The sequence below is a fragment of the Phodopus roborovskii genome, unplaced genomic scaffold, assembly GCF_943737965.1.
Source record: "Phodopus roborovskii unplaced genomic scaffold, PHOROB, whole genome shotgun sequence".
NCBI lineage: Eukaryota > Metazoa > Chordata > Mammalia > Rodentia > Cricetidae > Phodopus > Phodopus roborovskii.
Window position 1 is genome coordinate 23,594,408 of NW_026126517.1, and position 16,674 is coordinate 23,611,081.

The 16,674-nt window shown below is 46.6% G+C and overlaps 1 protein-coding gene and 1 pseudogene across 1 annotated transcript in view; both read right to left on the reverse strand.

Moving 5' to 3' along the window:
* Positions 1-16,674, reverse strand: part of Tagln (transgelin) — a 911,813-nt gene that overhangs the window by 370,480 nt on the left and 524,659 nt on the right. The gene's annotated exons all lie outside the window — the stretch shown is intronic.
* LOC127231404 (uncharacterized) lies at positions 7,806-13,516 on the reverse strand (annotated as a pseudogene).

The window sequence follows — 16,674 nt, forward strand, 5'->3', positions numbered from 1 at the left end:
CCTAGCTTGTACCACATGTATTCAATACCCCAAACTGCCATAATAAAGTAGATTTCATATTTTGGTAACCAGTCCCTCACCAGATACATGATTCTCGTCTGTGAGTTATGGTTAGGAAGTGCTACAATCCCTGAGGAAAGTAAGTTGCATGGGGGGGCAACATTAATTTGCTATACAGCACTGGGTATGTGAGCAGAATGTGGTGGCTGGTGACTGTAATCCTAGCACTGTGAGGTGGATGGATGGATGAAGACCAGGATCATAGGCTAGTCTGGACCATGGGAGACCCTCCTTCAAAAACAAACGAACATGCATAGGAGTTTCATTACTGGCTATGTCCTTCAGAGGAACTTGTATGAACAAGTTACATATAAGAATATGCATAGTTTGGGATCAGTATGTGTAGCAGGAATCAAGAAGTAAAGTAATGTAGGTACCTGTTCCTAAGGGAATTGATAGATACAAATGCATATGCTGGAATACTGTTTTTTTGTTTGTCTTTAATGTCTGGGTCGATGAGAGGCATCAGTGAGTAATAGCACTTGCTATAAAGCCTGACAACCTGAGCTTGTTTCCTGGAACCCACATGGTGGGAAGAACCTCCATACACCCACATGCATACCTGCTTACAAACACAAAAAATGTAACTTAAAAAAGAGCATTGAAGGCAGCCTGGGGTGGCCAGAAGTGCCCACCCACCCACCCTGTGACTGGTGCCACTACAAGAACAAAATGTGATGGAGATGAGAAAGAGAAGTGGAGAGATGGGAGAGAAAAAGACACAGTGGAAACACATCGTGATCTGGGTCTGTGGCTGTACTTCAGTTGGGGACTGTTACCACCAAAGGCCATGTGGAAGTCCATGGTCTAGGCTGCCATCTGAATCCATGTTGATGTTCAGTGCCTTGCTGAGCTAGCCCCTACCCTCACCAACCACAACACTTGGGAAAGCTGCCGCTCCCCTCACTGGTCATTGTGCAGCAGTGTAGGCAGTGGATGGGGGTGGGGAGCAGGTGGAGATCCAGACTAACCGACTTAGCTACTATCAAGGCTCAGATTCAGGGCCTTGAGTTGGTCCACCCCAACACTTACCCCATCTATGAGCTGTTGAATCCTGTGAAGGGACCCGTCCTGGGGAATCATAGCTAACAGAATTTCCATAACTTGGGTCAATGTCAGTGTATCTGAGAGGAATCTTGGTGAGGATCCAATATTGATATACAAGAAGCCAGAGGCCTTGAACCAAACCAACGACTCATTACAATGAACATTCATTTACAAGTAAAGCTGTTTGGGCAAAAGGGTATACCGTGTGACACACCACAGCTCCCAGTGTCACTATGATGAACAAATATGTGACAGAAAAGCAGGAAAGATGGAGGAATGTCCGTAAGGACAGCAGAACTGGAGATGTGAAAGCTGTGATTGGTTTGAGAGAAGACAGCAATTGATATAGGAACAGGTTGTTGCCTAGAGGGTGGGTGACTTGATGAGTTTTATTTACACTGACACTCCAAGACTGCCAATAAAGTTAAACCTTGAATCAGGACAGAGTCAACATTCAGCTGTCCAGATTTTGGAGGACTGGGATAGGCGGGCACAGGAAGTAGAGAGGGGATTAGAAAGATATGTGAGCTTTTTAATTTGGAAGTGTGGAGAGGTGTGGTCAGCTGATTGTCCCTCTATCACTCTTTGGATCTATCAGACTTCTGCATATGGCATTTGAGATGTTTACATTTTCTGCAGTGACCTGTGACCATTCCTGGAAGTGGCCTTTGAGGTCTCTAAGATGATGATGGGGCCCTGAAACAATAAATCTGCTGACAAACACCACCCAGTGATCAGCTTTGAACTACAAACTGCTCAGGACAAGTTCAAATCAATTAGCTAAGATTGTCTAGCCTCATATGTAACATGAAAACTAAAAGACCCAGAGACTGATATTGGGGTTCAAGCTTCAAGCTGAAGATCAGAAAAGCAAAGTAGCTAGCCACTAGCTCTTCCCTCTACCTCAGGCTGAAAGAGCTGTCCTGTCCTCAGTGTGGCTGGAGACTAAATGCCTCATGAGACCCTTTGGTTCTTCCTTTTATACCTCCCTAGTGCTGGGATTAAAGGAGTGTGGTTACAAGTGCTGAGATCACCTTTGTGTGAGCTGTTTCTCTTTAGGACTGGATCAATTTCATGTAGCTCGGTGTGGCCTTGAACTAACAGAGATCCATCTGCTTGGCTCTTGAGTCCTGGGATTAAAGGTGAGTACCACCACCTGGCTCTATGGCTAGTTGGTATGGCTGCTGGGATTAAAGATGTGTATCACCATTGCTTGGCCCTGTGGCTTGTGGTTAGTTTTACTTTCTGTACCCTCAGGCAAGCTTTAATAAATCATAAATATCACCATACTCATAGACTACTCCAGTTTGGGACTACACTTTCCTTTCACACTGAGACAGCAGCTAGCTCTCCCAGGACATGACCATTATCTAAATTTTCTCAGGGTCTCCTGAAGATGCCGTTTCCCACAGACATTAGGAAGTAATTTTAAGAACATTATGCCCACATTCCCAAGAGGTGGAGTGGGTGACTTTTGGTTGTTTGGTGGATTATGGATGTTTGTCATTTTTTAGAGGGTTTGATTTCATGGTCAGAGAAAAAACTAAGCAAAGGAGGTTAGATTCAGGGATCTTTTTCTGAAAAGAACATAGGGGGATATAGGAATAATAGGATAAAAGGGTAGATTATTGAATCTACTTTTAAGCTATAAAACAACTATTATTCTAAAATATTTTACACTGGTATGGAGTTTTGTATGTTAATATAAATTTAAGGTTGTTTTTGTTAGAACATATATATATATATATATATATATATATATATATATTGTTTCTATTCTTGTTTAAGGTATTGTACCAAAGCAGCTCATTTAAAAAATGTACAGTTCTAGTCCTTGAAAGCTATTTAGGATAATAAGAAATGCAAGTTAGTTGTTAGTCATCTATAACAATAAAATTTGTGGCCATGTTAGCTATGTTGTCAAGGTGAAACATATATTTGAGGTAGATGGTGGTCTTCAAACACTTCAGAAACCTACAGAATATGGCATTTAGGATGTTCTAATAACCTAAGGCTTTTCATGATAGTGAGACATATCTGCTCCTGGCAGCACCAATTTACTCAAAAAAAAAAAAAAAATGATGGGCATGGAAGTACTTCCATATGGAGTTTGCTTTTATTGTGGCAAAGTTAACTACTAGGCAAGAAACTGCCTTGCCTCGACTGCTGACAGTATGCCATCCAAAATGAACAAGCAAGACACAAAAGAAGGCAACTGCTGAGCTTTGCCAAGAGTAGGTAGGTCATTCAAAATTCTTGCTTCACAGAAAATTCTGTCAGATATTCCAGGCCTGTAGGCTGAAGATGGATGCCCCAACATTGCAGAGGAAACTTGGGTGACTGTCCAGGCAGCCAGCTGTCTTTGTCCTTGATGTAGTTTGGGAAGTTGTTTGCTCTGCACTTCCTGTTTACACAGGCAATATTATATCCTGGGCAATATTATATCCTTCTTGTGTCTCTGATGGGGTTAAAGAATAGATAGTTATAGTTTTACAGTTTTCCTTGTTACCAAATTCAGAGAAAAAAATCTACAAATGATGTAAAGTTTATAAGGTTGAGAAGCTAAAAGCTTAAGTTGTTTATCTAAGAAAATGCTTTAAGGTCTAAAAAGGTATTTTTAAGATGGTAATACAAGTTATGATAGAAAGTGAATTAGGTACAAAACTTTGGAGTCACCAATGAAGGATAGATAATGGAGTATTTTCTCTGAATTTGCCAAATGCAAAAAGGTACTAGACATTGTGAATGTAATTTGTACTTGATAATTGTTTTTATCATACCGTTTTACATTGTTAAATTTAAAACCTACCCTTTTTATTTAGACAATACCTGATAATTCTTATTGTATATAGTATTACCGTGTTAGAGTTAAAAAACCTTTTCTTTTTATTTAGACAAAAAGGGGGAAATGTTGCAGGAGATTTGTTCTCACCGATAGTTCAAGACTGCCAATAAAGTTAAACCTTGAATTAGAGGGTGGAGTCAATGTTCAGCCGACCAGAATTAGCCACAGAGGTTTTGGAGGATACAGGAAGTAGTAGGGAGGGATTTAGAAAGGTGTGTGATCTTTTCAATTTGAAAGTGTGGAGGGGCAGGCTCAGCTGATTGTTCCTCTGTTGTTCTTTGGATCTATCAGGGTTTTACCCCAATATCTGACTCCTGAGTTTTATTTAATAATAGAAACAATAGAAATACGTGCTTCATCTAGTGCTTCATTTTGTTTTTTTTTAATTTTAATTTTTTATTATTTTTCAGGGATAGGTTACAAGGATGGAGTATAGATATGGAAGGACTGGGAAATGAGTAGGGTTGGGGTACATGATGTGAAATTCCCAAAGAATCAATAAAAAAAATTATGGAAAAAACCCAACACATTGAGGACAGAAGCTGGGCATGATGACATATTTGTAATCCCTGAATTTAGGAGTCAGGAGTTCAAAGCCAATTTTGGTATGGTACCCTGTCATTAAAAAAAAAAAAAAGGTAGCACTATCTCCAGGAAATGAGTGAAGGCCCTTCCCAGACCCTGGCCCTGACAGGAAGCAAGTTCCAGCTGCTGCGCTGTCCTCAGGGTTCTGTTACTTGTGAAGAAGACTTACCTGTAAATTCCCATAGCCAGCAGTATCCTGGCAACCCAGTATTCAGGAGGCTGAGGCAGGAGGGTCAGGAAGGAGCTCAAGGTCATGCTTGGCTTCATAGTGAGCTGGAGGCCAGCCTGGGCTATGTAAGACTTGGTCTCGAAAAAAAGAAAGAAACGGATTATACATTTGTGAGATAGAAAAGTCTACAAGTTAGAGTGTGGCCAATGGGGCCAGAAGCTGTTGTTTTTGTTCGCTGAGCCACTCTTGCTCATCTGGTCCTCTGAAAAGCTGAGGGCTCAGTTGGTACAATGCCTTGTGTCCAGTCCCCAGCACCATATAAACTAGACATGGTGCGTGCCTATAATCCCATCACTTGGGAGGTGTATGCAGGAGGACCAGAAGTTCATGGTTTCCTTGAACTTGGAGGTCAGTGTGGGACTGCATGAAACCCTGTCTTAAACAAGCAAGCAAGCAAGCAAGCAAGCAAGCAAGCAAGCAAAACAAAACCAGTCAAAACGGGTCATTAATAGAGAAGCTGGTGAGTCTAAATAAATCTACAGTTTAGTTTATAGAAATTGCCAGTGTTCCATCTCTCAATTTTATAATGTCTACTAATTAAATAAGATCTTAAGATTGGAGGAACTGGGTACAGAACACACTGCACTGTCTCTATAAATATCTTTAAGTCTAAAATTGCCCCTGAAAGAGAAAAGACTTTTAGGACTAGAAAGAAGGCTCAGTAATAAAGGCAATTTCTGCCAAGTCTGATGACCTGAGTTCAATACCCAGGTCCCACATGGTGGAGGGAAAAAACCGACTCCTGGAAGCTGTCCTAGGACCTCCATATAGACACCCCCATATAGACACCTCTGTATATACACCTCTATATACACACCCCCATGTTCACACCCCCATATGCACACCTCCATGTTCACACCTCCATGTTCACACCTCCATATACACACACCCATATAGACACCTCCGTATATACACCTCTATATACACACCCCCAGGTACACACCCCCATATGCACACCCCCATATGCACACCCCCATATGCACACCCCATATGCACACCCCATATGCACACCCCCATATGCACACCTCCATGTTCACACCTCCATATACACCTCTGTAAACATACCATGGCATGCATCCACCTGCACACACACAAAAGGAAAATAAAAATATAATTTAAAAAATTGTTTAAAATGCCTTCAAGGAATCCAGGCTCTAGACATGGGCTTCTAAGACTCTTGTTCAGGAGGCCAAGCCAGCCCCTTGCCTTGGGTCTAGGGTGCGGTAAGTGTGTTCAAGTCCTAACTCATCCCAATCCTCACAGCCTTTCTGTTCAGAGGTCTTCTCAACATACTGGTTCATGCTCTAACTGCAGTTCTAAGGGTCTCACAGTTTCTCAGGAACAAAGTACTGTTCATCTTAGACCCAGGTACTTTAGAAATCATTTTTTCCTCACCACAGAAGAGTTTATTATATTTTCAAGCAGATACTGAAGTGTAGGAAGAGAATAAAGATTCTGTTCCAGGTAGGCTCTGCCTTAGCCTTCATTAAGATGTATAAGGTTTCTGTGCCTTTCTCTGGAGATCCCTAGCTTGTAGCCTGCCTAGCTTGCAGCTGTCTGTCATTCCCTAGGATGGCCACGAGAGGGCACTGTGGCATGCCTTTTCTCAATTGAGGCTGGTCGTGTCCTGGTCTGTATACACTTAAAAATATTGGGTGTGGTGGTGCATGCTTTTAATCCCAGCACTTGAAAGATAGAAGCAGGTGGATCTCTTTGAGTTAGAGGCCAGTCTAGTTTACATAGTGAGTTCCAGGACAGCCAAGGCTATGTAAAGAGACCCTGTCTCAAAAAAAAAAAAAAAAAAAAAAAAAAGTGTGTTTTGAGCAGTCCCAAGGATAAAGCGGCTTACCTCTTATACCTTGACTTCCCAGCACACCTAATATCATAGTTTCCAGCTAGTCACTTAGTAGTTGGGTTTTTGCTCAGAATCTTTCTTGAGTTTGGGGGACATTTCTGTACCTGGAAGACATTTTAAAATCTTTACTGTAATTGTATGGTACAATACATTTGCATATGTATGGTGTGTGTGTGTGTGTGTGTGTGTGTCCAGGTATGGTATGGACATGCCATACATACATGTGGAGAACAGAAAACAACTTTGAGCCGTCAGGTTGCATCCTCCACCATGGGTTCTAGGGATTAAACTTAGATCATCAGGCTTGCTCAGCAAAGCACTTTTTCCCTCTGAGCCATTTCACACACACACGCACACCCCTTTAATAAAATTCAGAACCTTTTATCCTCTATTCATAGGTCTAGACCTAGTGTTTTTCTTTCTTTTTTAAAATGTTGTTTTGATTGAGACGGGGTTTTATTTACTATGTAGCCCAGGCTGGCCTTGAAATCACAGCAATCCTCCTGCCTCGGCCTCCCAAATACTGGAATGAGTGTGTGTCACCACTACACTGATTTAATCAATGAACAATGCAGGAAACCACAGAACTGTACATGTTCAAAGGGTAACTCTTACAGTGTGTGCAGTCTGTCTCAGTTTAAATGGAAAAGCAGGTGCAGCCACTCAAGTGGCTTGGACAGAGTCTAATTCATCAGTGACATTTTCTTGAGTAGCTTGGATGCTCTGCCATTGCCTCATTAGTTAGAGAAACTACTGACCTTTCCTCTCAGATCTTCTGGAACATACTTTCTCTTCTGGGACATACGGAACAGCATCCCTTCCCAAAGAAATGGCCCACCCTTTCCCCCCTAGCATCATGAGACACTGCATGGATGGCATTGAGAATGGTGGCAAGGGGCCTGAAAGCCGAGTCTAGGATGAGGAAGGGGTTTAGACAGAGTCTATTGTAGCTCAGGCTATCCTCAAACTCATTAGTAGTGTAGGGGTCCTTCTGCTGCCACCTCACAAGTGCTGCGACTATCATTGTGTGCCATGTGCCAACATGCCTGGGATTGTTTTTGTCTGTGTGACAGGGTCTCACACCACAGCCCAAGCTGGCCTGGGACTGGGACTTACAGCAATCTTGTTTCAGCTGGGTGTTGGGATCACAGGCACAGCTTCCATGGTGTTTTCGCAGAAGTTATTCAGGCAGTCTCTTTTTCCACATGTTCTCTTTTTGAGACCAGAATTCTGGCACTGACCTGGGAAAGCTGGCAGAGAGATTATGGGTTCAAGCCAGAGATCAAGTGACCTCTGTCCCGTGACTGACACCGGCTTTGGTTGCCAATGCAGACTAAGGTACTGTGCCTGGGAACAACGGGCCCCACCCTCGTACCCGACTGATTTTCCTCGCTCAGTTGAAAGAGTGTTTGTCTCCTGTCTGATGCCATTGGTTTGGGGCTTATACAACTTCACTTTTCCAGTAAACAAGGGCATGTAGGTGAGCCTGGTGTTGACTTGATCCTCAAATGGCACCTGTGAACCCAGAGCATAGGGAGGGGTCAGAGCAGTCAGCTGATAAAGGACTCAATCCTATCCTCTGCATGTGACAATCTGAGCCATTTGTCAGTTAAGGAATTGCAAGGAGTATGATTTTGTTCTGCCTCAGGTACAAATGGAATCTCTAGGGTGGGACAGATGGCTCAATGGTTAAGAACACTGTTTTTGGGGAGGACAAGAATTTGGTTCTCAGAACCATATCTTACATAACCACCTGTAACTTCAGCTCCAGGGAATCAGATATCTCTGGCTTCTGAAGTCACCTGCATTCAAATGTACATACGCACACCCAGACACAGACATACACACATGCATATAATAATAATAACGATAAGAGATATAAAAATGGAACCATTAGTGCTTAGAAAGCAGGGTCGGAAATAGTCTTGTCCCAAATCTCTCTGAAGGCAAGTGAGATATGAGCTCACCCAGTACCAAGCCTGGTGGTAGAGCTGGAGAGATGGCTCAGTGGTTTTGAGCACTGGCTGCCAGCTCACAAATGTCTGTATAGTTCCAGGGGATCTGATGCCCTCTTCTGGACTCCACAGGCACCAGGCACATTTGTGGTGCACAGATGTGTATGGCAAAACACCCACACATAGAAAATAAAATAATAATACAAAAAAGGGGTTTGGGGGTTCGTTTGTTTTTTAAGATAAACTGCTTTGCAGTTCCTACCTGGGGCTTCTTATTGCTTCCATAGAGCCCTTGCGGTTGAGCCCTCCAGTCCTGGAAGAAGTGCTTGCTGGTCAGTTCAGTTTGGAATTTGGCTTGGAAGATTCCAGGTGTGTGTGGGGGCCACTTACTCTTGACTCTTCTCGACAGGAGCTTGAGAGGTGGCAGATAGGACGCCTGGGAAAGAATGATGGCTTTATCTGTTTCATGCTTCTGTCGCCTATAGTATGGAGTGTAGAGTAGGGAAAGCCATATTTCGAGATTTCTCAAGATAATTAAAGTGGAGGCAGGCCCTATTGTTCTCTGTTCCCTGAAGGAAGGACTAGGACACCCCCCCCAAATAGGGTATCATGTAGCCTGAGCAAGCCAATATGTAGCAAAGGATGACCTTGAACTTCTGACCCTCCCTCCACCTTCCAAGTGCTGAGACTACAGACGTGCACCACTACACCCAGTGTATAAGGTGGTGGGAATCACACCTGGGGCTCCAGGCATGTCAAAGCAGTACTCTGCCAAATGAGCCACACCCCTGCCCTGTTACCTCTTGACAGGGATGCTTGGGCACTTTACCCTGGATGTTGTGGCTTCATCAAACTTGGCAGGACTCTTTTTCCCCATAATGGCTATCCCCTGCTTTGTCTGGCTCAGATCCTGATGCCCATGGATCCTGGGCCAGCCAGGTGCCATTTCCCTCGACACACGCTGTGTGGGTTGGCTGCGTGGGGAACAAAAGATTCTACTGGTAGTGACCTCTCCCTCTGAGCCCACCCAGGTAACTTAAACAGAAGGGCCCTGAAGCATGGGCTTGCCTCCTTGCCTTTCATTTGTGGGGTTGCCTAAATGACACAATATATTTTTGGGTACTTTCAAATGAAAATTTTTCTATTGCCTCTCTGGAAAAGAAAATTTAAATTTGTTTTATCTGTTTCTTTTTCACATCCCTCAGTTACCATGCTGTGTTTTAGCAGAGAAGATGAGACACTGGCTGTCACAGGGTAGGACCATAAGGAGTGTAATAAAAACCTCCTATCGGGCAGCTAGGGGCTGCAGCTTAGAGAATGGGGTTTGGTGAAAAGAGAGCTTGGACGTTCGTTTGCTGGCGGGGTATATAGCTCTTTGTGTCACTAGGCTGATGTGTGGGTCACTTTGAGGAGTGTGTCATCTCTTCAACCTACAGCTGTGGGACGTTTGTAAAGCACAAGGTAGGGTCTCTGGGTTCAAACTGGGCTTCCTAACTGGGTAGGGGTGAGCTATAGGGCTGCCTGGGCCAGAGAGAGCAGGGCAAAGATACTTTGTACTCCAGTGACACTGGTAAGCCTGGGTCTTCCTAGCTTACCATGGGGACTTTATGTCTTCCTTGAATGTACAGGGGACAAGGCTGACCCTGAATTTAGGACCTTCACTCCCATACCAGTTTGTCCTTGCTCAAATCTCAGGTGAAGTCAAAAGTCTAAGTAAAAGCTGAGCTAGTGGGAAGTCCAAGATTTCTGAGGAACGAGCCCTTTGCTCTACGGCTTGACAACTTGACAGCTATTTCTCTGAGGTGACAAATGGTGAACTGCTAATATTACCCAACCCTTGGGAAAAGACCCCTTCTTGCCCTTCTGGTACCCACACAAGCCTGCCTCCTGCTGGCAGGCTTGCTCTCAGTTCTGTCTACTCACATGATCCCCTGACTGCTCTTGTCTAGGCCAGATGAGAGGACTTGATGCCACACTGGGGCTTGGGTGTTGTTCTGGTCCTGGCTGACATACTCCACATGGCTCAGATGTCTTCTTGGTGCTGTTCTTCTGCCCTGAATGTGACCTGGAAGTATTATGTATGGAGCTGAGGATGACTTAGAACTCTGATCTTCTGGCTTCTACCTCTCGAGTGTTGGGATTATGGGTATGCTTTATGCAGTAGTGGAGCTCAAGCCCAGGGCTCAGGTGTGCTAGACAGTCACTCTGTAGACTACATCCCAGCCTCAACCCACCCCTTTGTTTCGAAAGCCTGGCCTGCAGCACTATCATCAGGCCCAGTCAAAGGAGGGAGGAGGGAAGGCGGCTGGGAGGTAGACGGCATGGCACACCCCAGAGTGATCCTGACTGGCCTTGCAGCCAGACAATGCCTGAAGGGCTACTGAAGTACCAAACTTTTGCCCTGTGCTGTATTCCACCACTGGGGTCTGTCTGGGGACAGGAATGCTCCTGGATAGGACTACACAAGGTGTCTTGGGTCAGAAGGTTCAGATTCTGCTTTATGTTAAATGTCATTCTCCGCTCCCTCTTCCTTCCTTCTCCCACCCTTAATTCTCACCGAAATGGGAGGGCTCATCCCCTTGGTGTGCCACATCTCCCACCTTCCAGGCCTTGAACCATTCTCTGTGGGGTTTACTGAACAGGTTCCATCCAGGCTTGTTGTGCTGGTTGTGTCCGCTTGAGCTCTTTCTCTGGAGTGGGGCCTCTTCAAGCTGCTGCAGGCGGTATTTAACATCTGTGGGGGCTATTTCCTCCCCTTCCAGCTTCAGGAGAGCAGCCCCGAGTTGCTGTTGTTTCTGCTGGGAAGTTCACTTAATCAGAGGGGTCATTGCTGGGCTTAAGTAGGGGAAGTGTGTGTGTGTGTGTGTGTGTGTGTGTGTGTGTGTGTGTGTGCATGTGGTGGTGTCAGTCTCCTAGAGTAAACACTTCCCAGTGCCAACTAGAAAGTTACTTATCTGAACTACAATGTCCTTACTTGCAAAATCAGCAAAACAGATCCCTTTATGGGCTCCTTTGGAGATCTAAACTAAGGACTTGGCATTGTGCTTGGCATGTCATGTGTAGTTTCTTAAGTGGTTATGGTCTTTCTAGACAGTGCTGCATAATTGGTGGCTTGATTGGAGTCTTTAAGTTTACCTGAACACCAGGGGCACTGTCCTCATGCCCCATGGGGATAGCCAGGGACTCTCGTTGGGTGGAACTGGGAGAGTCGTCAAGCAGGTAGGATCTTCTGTCCCCAGGAGAGAGAATGTCTAGAGTAGGGAAAATAAACCTCCTACCTATATGCAGCTGTCTGCTACCCATCCCTCACCAAAGGGAGAGGAAGGCATGGGCATTCTGATGGGGCCCAGTGTTATTTACTTGAGATTGGATCAGGGTGAGAACATGAGGGGAAGGGTTGGAGTAGAATGGGAATGACTCTGCATTTCGGGTCACATGGCAAAGGCAGCCTTCCTTCCTTCCTCCCTCCCTTCATCCATCCCTTCCCTTTTTCATTTTCTTTTGAGAGAGCCTTATGTAGCTCAGGTTAGTCAAGAATTCCCCACAGAGCTAAAGACAGCCTTAAGTTTCTGATTGCCCTGCTCCAGTCTCCCAAGTGATGGGATTACAGGTATCCACTACATCCCGTGTATTCAGCAAATGTAACCCAGTGCCTTGTGCACTCTAGGAAATTGCTCTGAAGACTGGGCTACATCCCAAGCTGCAAAAGCAGCTGTTCTTAAACATTCCAGGGTTGTTGGGGTTCATTCTTTTGGCTTTGAACATTGTGGTTGTTGAGAATGGGTAGCTTACAGTAAAGATGGCTGATATTGGACTCCTGGAGAGTCAAGGGAGACTCCCTCTCAATGGGTGTGGGGTAGGCACCGTGGTGTACATGTCTCCTAAGGGGTAGAGAAAAGACAGTGTCTAGAAACATAATAACTAGGGAGAGCCACATCAGGGATTTTGTTCTGTGCTTCCATAAAAGTTACAAGTATATACTCTGGGACCCTGATAAGGCCATTCTAGCTCCACGGGGACAAGAAGCAAAGATGGGTCTGTGGGCTGATTTTTGTGGTCAGGACAAGTGTTAGGTCAGGGGTCAGAAGTTCAAGAGAGACTGGGAAAGGACAGACACTTTTTAGCTGGTAAAGAAGGACATCTAACTGGGTGTCAAGTGGAGAAGGCAGAGAAGGTGCGTGTGAGAGTATCTGGCAGACAGTCGGACGCTTTGGGCTTTTACCTGTCGGGATGTGGGCAGCTGTAGTTGTAGTAGGTGTCTGGTAATGAGAGGTCTATGGGGACAAGACAAAAACCCGTGTCCTTCTCTGCCAGCATTAAAGGGAGGGAAGGAACTTTGGGAATAAAAAAGGGCTGAAGAGGTGGATGTGGGGTAGAGAGGTGGCCAGAGGACAGCCACCCATAGTCATAGAGCATGTGTGATGGTTGTCCTCTGTTCCCCAGTTCCTGAGTGACACATAGGCATTGGCTCTGAGGTTAGTGTCTTAGGCTGCCATGGACATTCTCTGTATGGGAAGACCACTGGCTTTGGGAGAGGAGCAGGGGGCAGCTGTATCTCCAATAATAGCCTGTTACCACCAGCATCTAGGGGAATGGGTGATTGTGGAAATAATCAGGCCTTAAGATTGCTGGGTCTGGTCTCCATTACCAACCTGAAGTTTGACTGTGAGTCTCTTTTGAAGATGTATGCAAGCGTGTGTATGTGACTGTCCAGTATGCATGGGTGGGTGTGAGCATGTGTATATGTGTTGTGAAATATGCATGCATGTGTGTGATTGTCCTGTGTGTGTGTGTGTGTGAGTGAGTGAGTGAGAGAGAGAGAGAGAGAGAGAGAGAGCACATTTGAGCTCTACCCCTCAAATGGCTTTCCTGCCCTTATTTCCATTGGGGCCCACCCTGCACACCCACCAGGTGTCCTGGGACAGAGGATTGAGCTGCATCCTGCCAGCTGTGTAGCTTTGTCAGTGGCTGGCTCCTTTTCAGAACCTGCAACCACAAAATAGGAACCTTGAAGCTGGAAGATGGCTTACCAGACTCCTCTTCACTCGGCCTTCCCCACCCATTGAATCTAAAGCATTTCTCCTTTTCTAGCTCCAAGTGTCCCCCTCTGGTGCATGGCATCGGAGTGTTAACAACACTAATCGTAGCTGCAGGGTTGGAGAGTCCTCACACTGACTGGGTACTGGGGAGTGGGCCACTCCCCCACATCTGAACACTTGACACTCCATCATCTCTCTTGGGACAGATGTATATTTCATTCTGGAGCAACACTAGCCATTTTCAGTTGTCTTTACCTGTGGCTTCACCATTTGTCTGAATTTTCCACTCCAAGGCTTATGAAAACGAACTAACTTTTTTTTAGTCAATTTTTTTAAGCTGACCTAAGGCTTTTGTGACTCCATTGGGAGCCAGTATGGCTGCAAGATCAGAGTATGTTCTATGTAACCTCCCACCATGACAAAGTTTAATCAATATTTTTAAAATTTTAAATTTTATTTATCGTTATTGTGCATGTGTGTTTGTGTGATGTGGAACATGCATGCCAAGGCACATGTGTGGAGGCCAGAGGACAGCTGTGTTGCACTGGTTTTCTTCTGTCAGTATGTGGGATCCAGGGATCAAACTCTGATAGTCAGTCCTTTGCAACAAATGCTTTACCTGCTGGGTTATATCGCCTGCCCTTAATTTGTTTTCTTGTTTTTTGTTTTTGTTGTTGTTCTTTTTTGAGCCAGGGTTTCTTTGTGTGACATCCTTAGCTGTCTTGGAATTAGCTCTGTAGACCATGCTGGCCTCAAATGCACAGAGATCCACCCGCCTCTGCCTCCTGAGCGCTGGGATTAAAGGCATGCACCACCAATACCTGCTCCTAATCAGTGTTTTTAAAACAAAATTTTACGGTGTGTGTGTAAGCATATATGTCCTCAGAGGATAGCTTACAGGAATCAGTTTATGCCTCCACTGTGTGGGTCCCAGGCATGGAACCATGAAACCCATGGTGTTTGGCAACAGGGGCCTTCATCTGGCCTTGAATTTGCTATATAGCCAAGGATGACCTTGCTTCTAACCCAAGTACTAAGGTTCTAGGCAGGCACCAACGAGCCGGCCAGCACTCAGCTGCTGGGTCATAATTTGGAAAGTCTCTTTATGAATTAAGAGAAAGTGTGACAAAGACACCATTGAAGCAGCCACCTGGGGTGATAGGCGATGCCTGTCACCCATTTCTACTCAAGACATTTTCCATGTTCCCAGGACAGGATTTCCTTTCTGATCAAGTCTTTCCAGAGTCTCATGGGACTCAGAAGACAACGCTTGTCCTATTTGGAGATTGTGAGGTCCATAACCAGCTGAATGGGGACTCGGGGGAGATGGGGGGATGTTGGGCAGGGGTGGGGAGGAGACCTGAGTGAATTCGGAGCTGTACCCTCCAGCTCCTTAGAGGTGATCTAGTTAACTAGACTAACTGATGGTCCTGTCTGCTGTGGGTCAGATAGCTGCCACATGAGTACATGGAACTTTCCACTTAGATATTTATGGAGGGCTTTGCCAGGCCTAGAGGCAGGGAGGCTGTAGCTTTTCCTGAGAGCAGGGAGGGAGGAGCCTGACTGTGGACATTGACAGGGATGGCCCTGTCACGTGAACAACAGATGCTGGATGAAGCCTGATGAAGCCTTCTCTCTAGAGCCTTCGAAGGCTCCCAACTTCCCCACCTCCTCCTGACTCCCCTGGACTCCTCCTCCTGACTCCCCTGGACTCCTCCTCCTGACTCCCCTGGACTCCTCCTCCTGACTCCCCTGGACTCCTCCTCCTCCTGACTCCCCTGGACTCCTCCTCCTGACTCCCCTGGGCTCCTCCTCCTCCTGACTCCCCTGGGCTCCCTGGACTCCTCCTCCTGACTCCCCTGGACTCCTCCTCCTGACTCCCCTGGACTCCTCCTCCTGACTCCCCTGGACTCCTCCTCCTCCTGACTCCCCTGGGCTCCTCCTCCTGACTCCCCTGGGCTCCTCCTCCTGACTCCCCTGGACTCCTCCTCCTCCTGACTCCCCTGGACTCCTCCTCCTGACTCCCCTGGGCTCCTCCTCCTCCTGACTCCCCTGGACTCCTCCTCCTGACTCCCCTGGGCTCCTCCTCCTCCTGACTCCCCCTGGGCTCCTCCTCCTGACTCCCCCTGGACTCCTCCTCCTCCTGACTCCCCTGGGCTCCTCCTCCTCCTCCTGACTCCCCTGGGCTCCTCCTCCTGACTCCCCTGGACTCCTCCTCCTCCTGACTCCCCTGGACTCCTCCTCCTCCTGACTCCCCTGGGCTCCTCCTCCTCCTCCTGACTCCCCTGGGCTCCTCCTCCTCCTCCTGACTCCCCTGGGCTCCTCCTCCTCCTCCTGACTCCCCTGGGCTCCTCCTCCTCCTCCTGACTCCCCTGGGCTCCTCCTCCTCCTGACTCCCCTGGGCTCCTCCTCCTCCTCCTGACTCCCCTGGGCTCCTCCTCCTCCTCCTGACTCCCCTGGGCTCCTCCTCCTCCTCCTGACTCCCCTGGGCTCCTCCTCCTGACTCCCTGGGCTCCTCCTCCTGACTCCCCTGGGCTCCTCCTCCTCCTGACTCCCCCTGGACTGCACACCATGTCTTTGAGCACCACTTCCAGGCCTCTACTTTCCCCATCCCTCTTCCCTCTCCTTGGTGTCCTGCTCAAATGTCATTTCCTTCCTGGAGAGTCCCCTGGACCCTTGCTGCTGACACAGTGGCAGCGGAGCTCACTCTCATGATGAGCTATACCCCGGACTCTAGTAGAGGTCTCTGTAGTACTGTGATCCTCATGTTTTCCTCCGCCTGCTGACTTAAGAGTTTATTACAGACAGAGGCCTCAATCTCCAGCAGCCAGCACAAAGCCCGGCCTGAACAAGACATTTAATAAATATTTGTTGAATTCAACTGGAGGCTAGGTTAAGATTTCTTTGTAGGTAAGAACTGGGCAAGAGCAAGCCTGCAACCTGGATGTGGTGGCCTATGCTTGCAATCTCTGCAAACTGGGAGGCGGAGGCTGGAGGACCATTAGGAGGCCAGTTGGGGCTAGCATTGCGAATTTGAGTCCAACCTTTAATACAAAGCA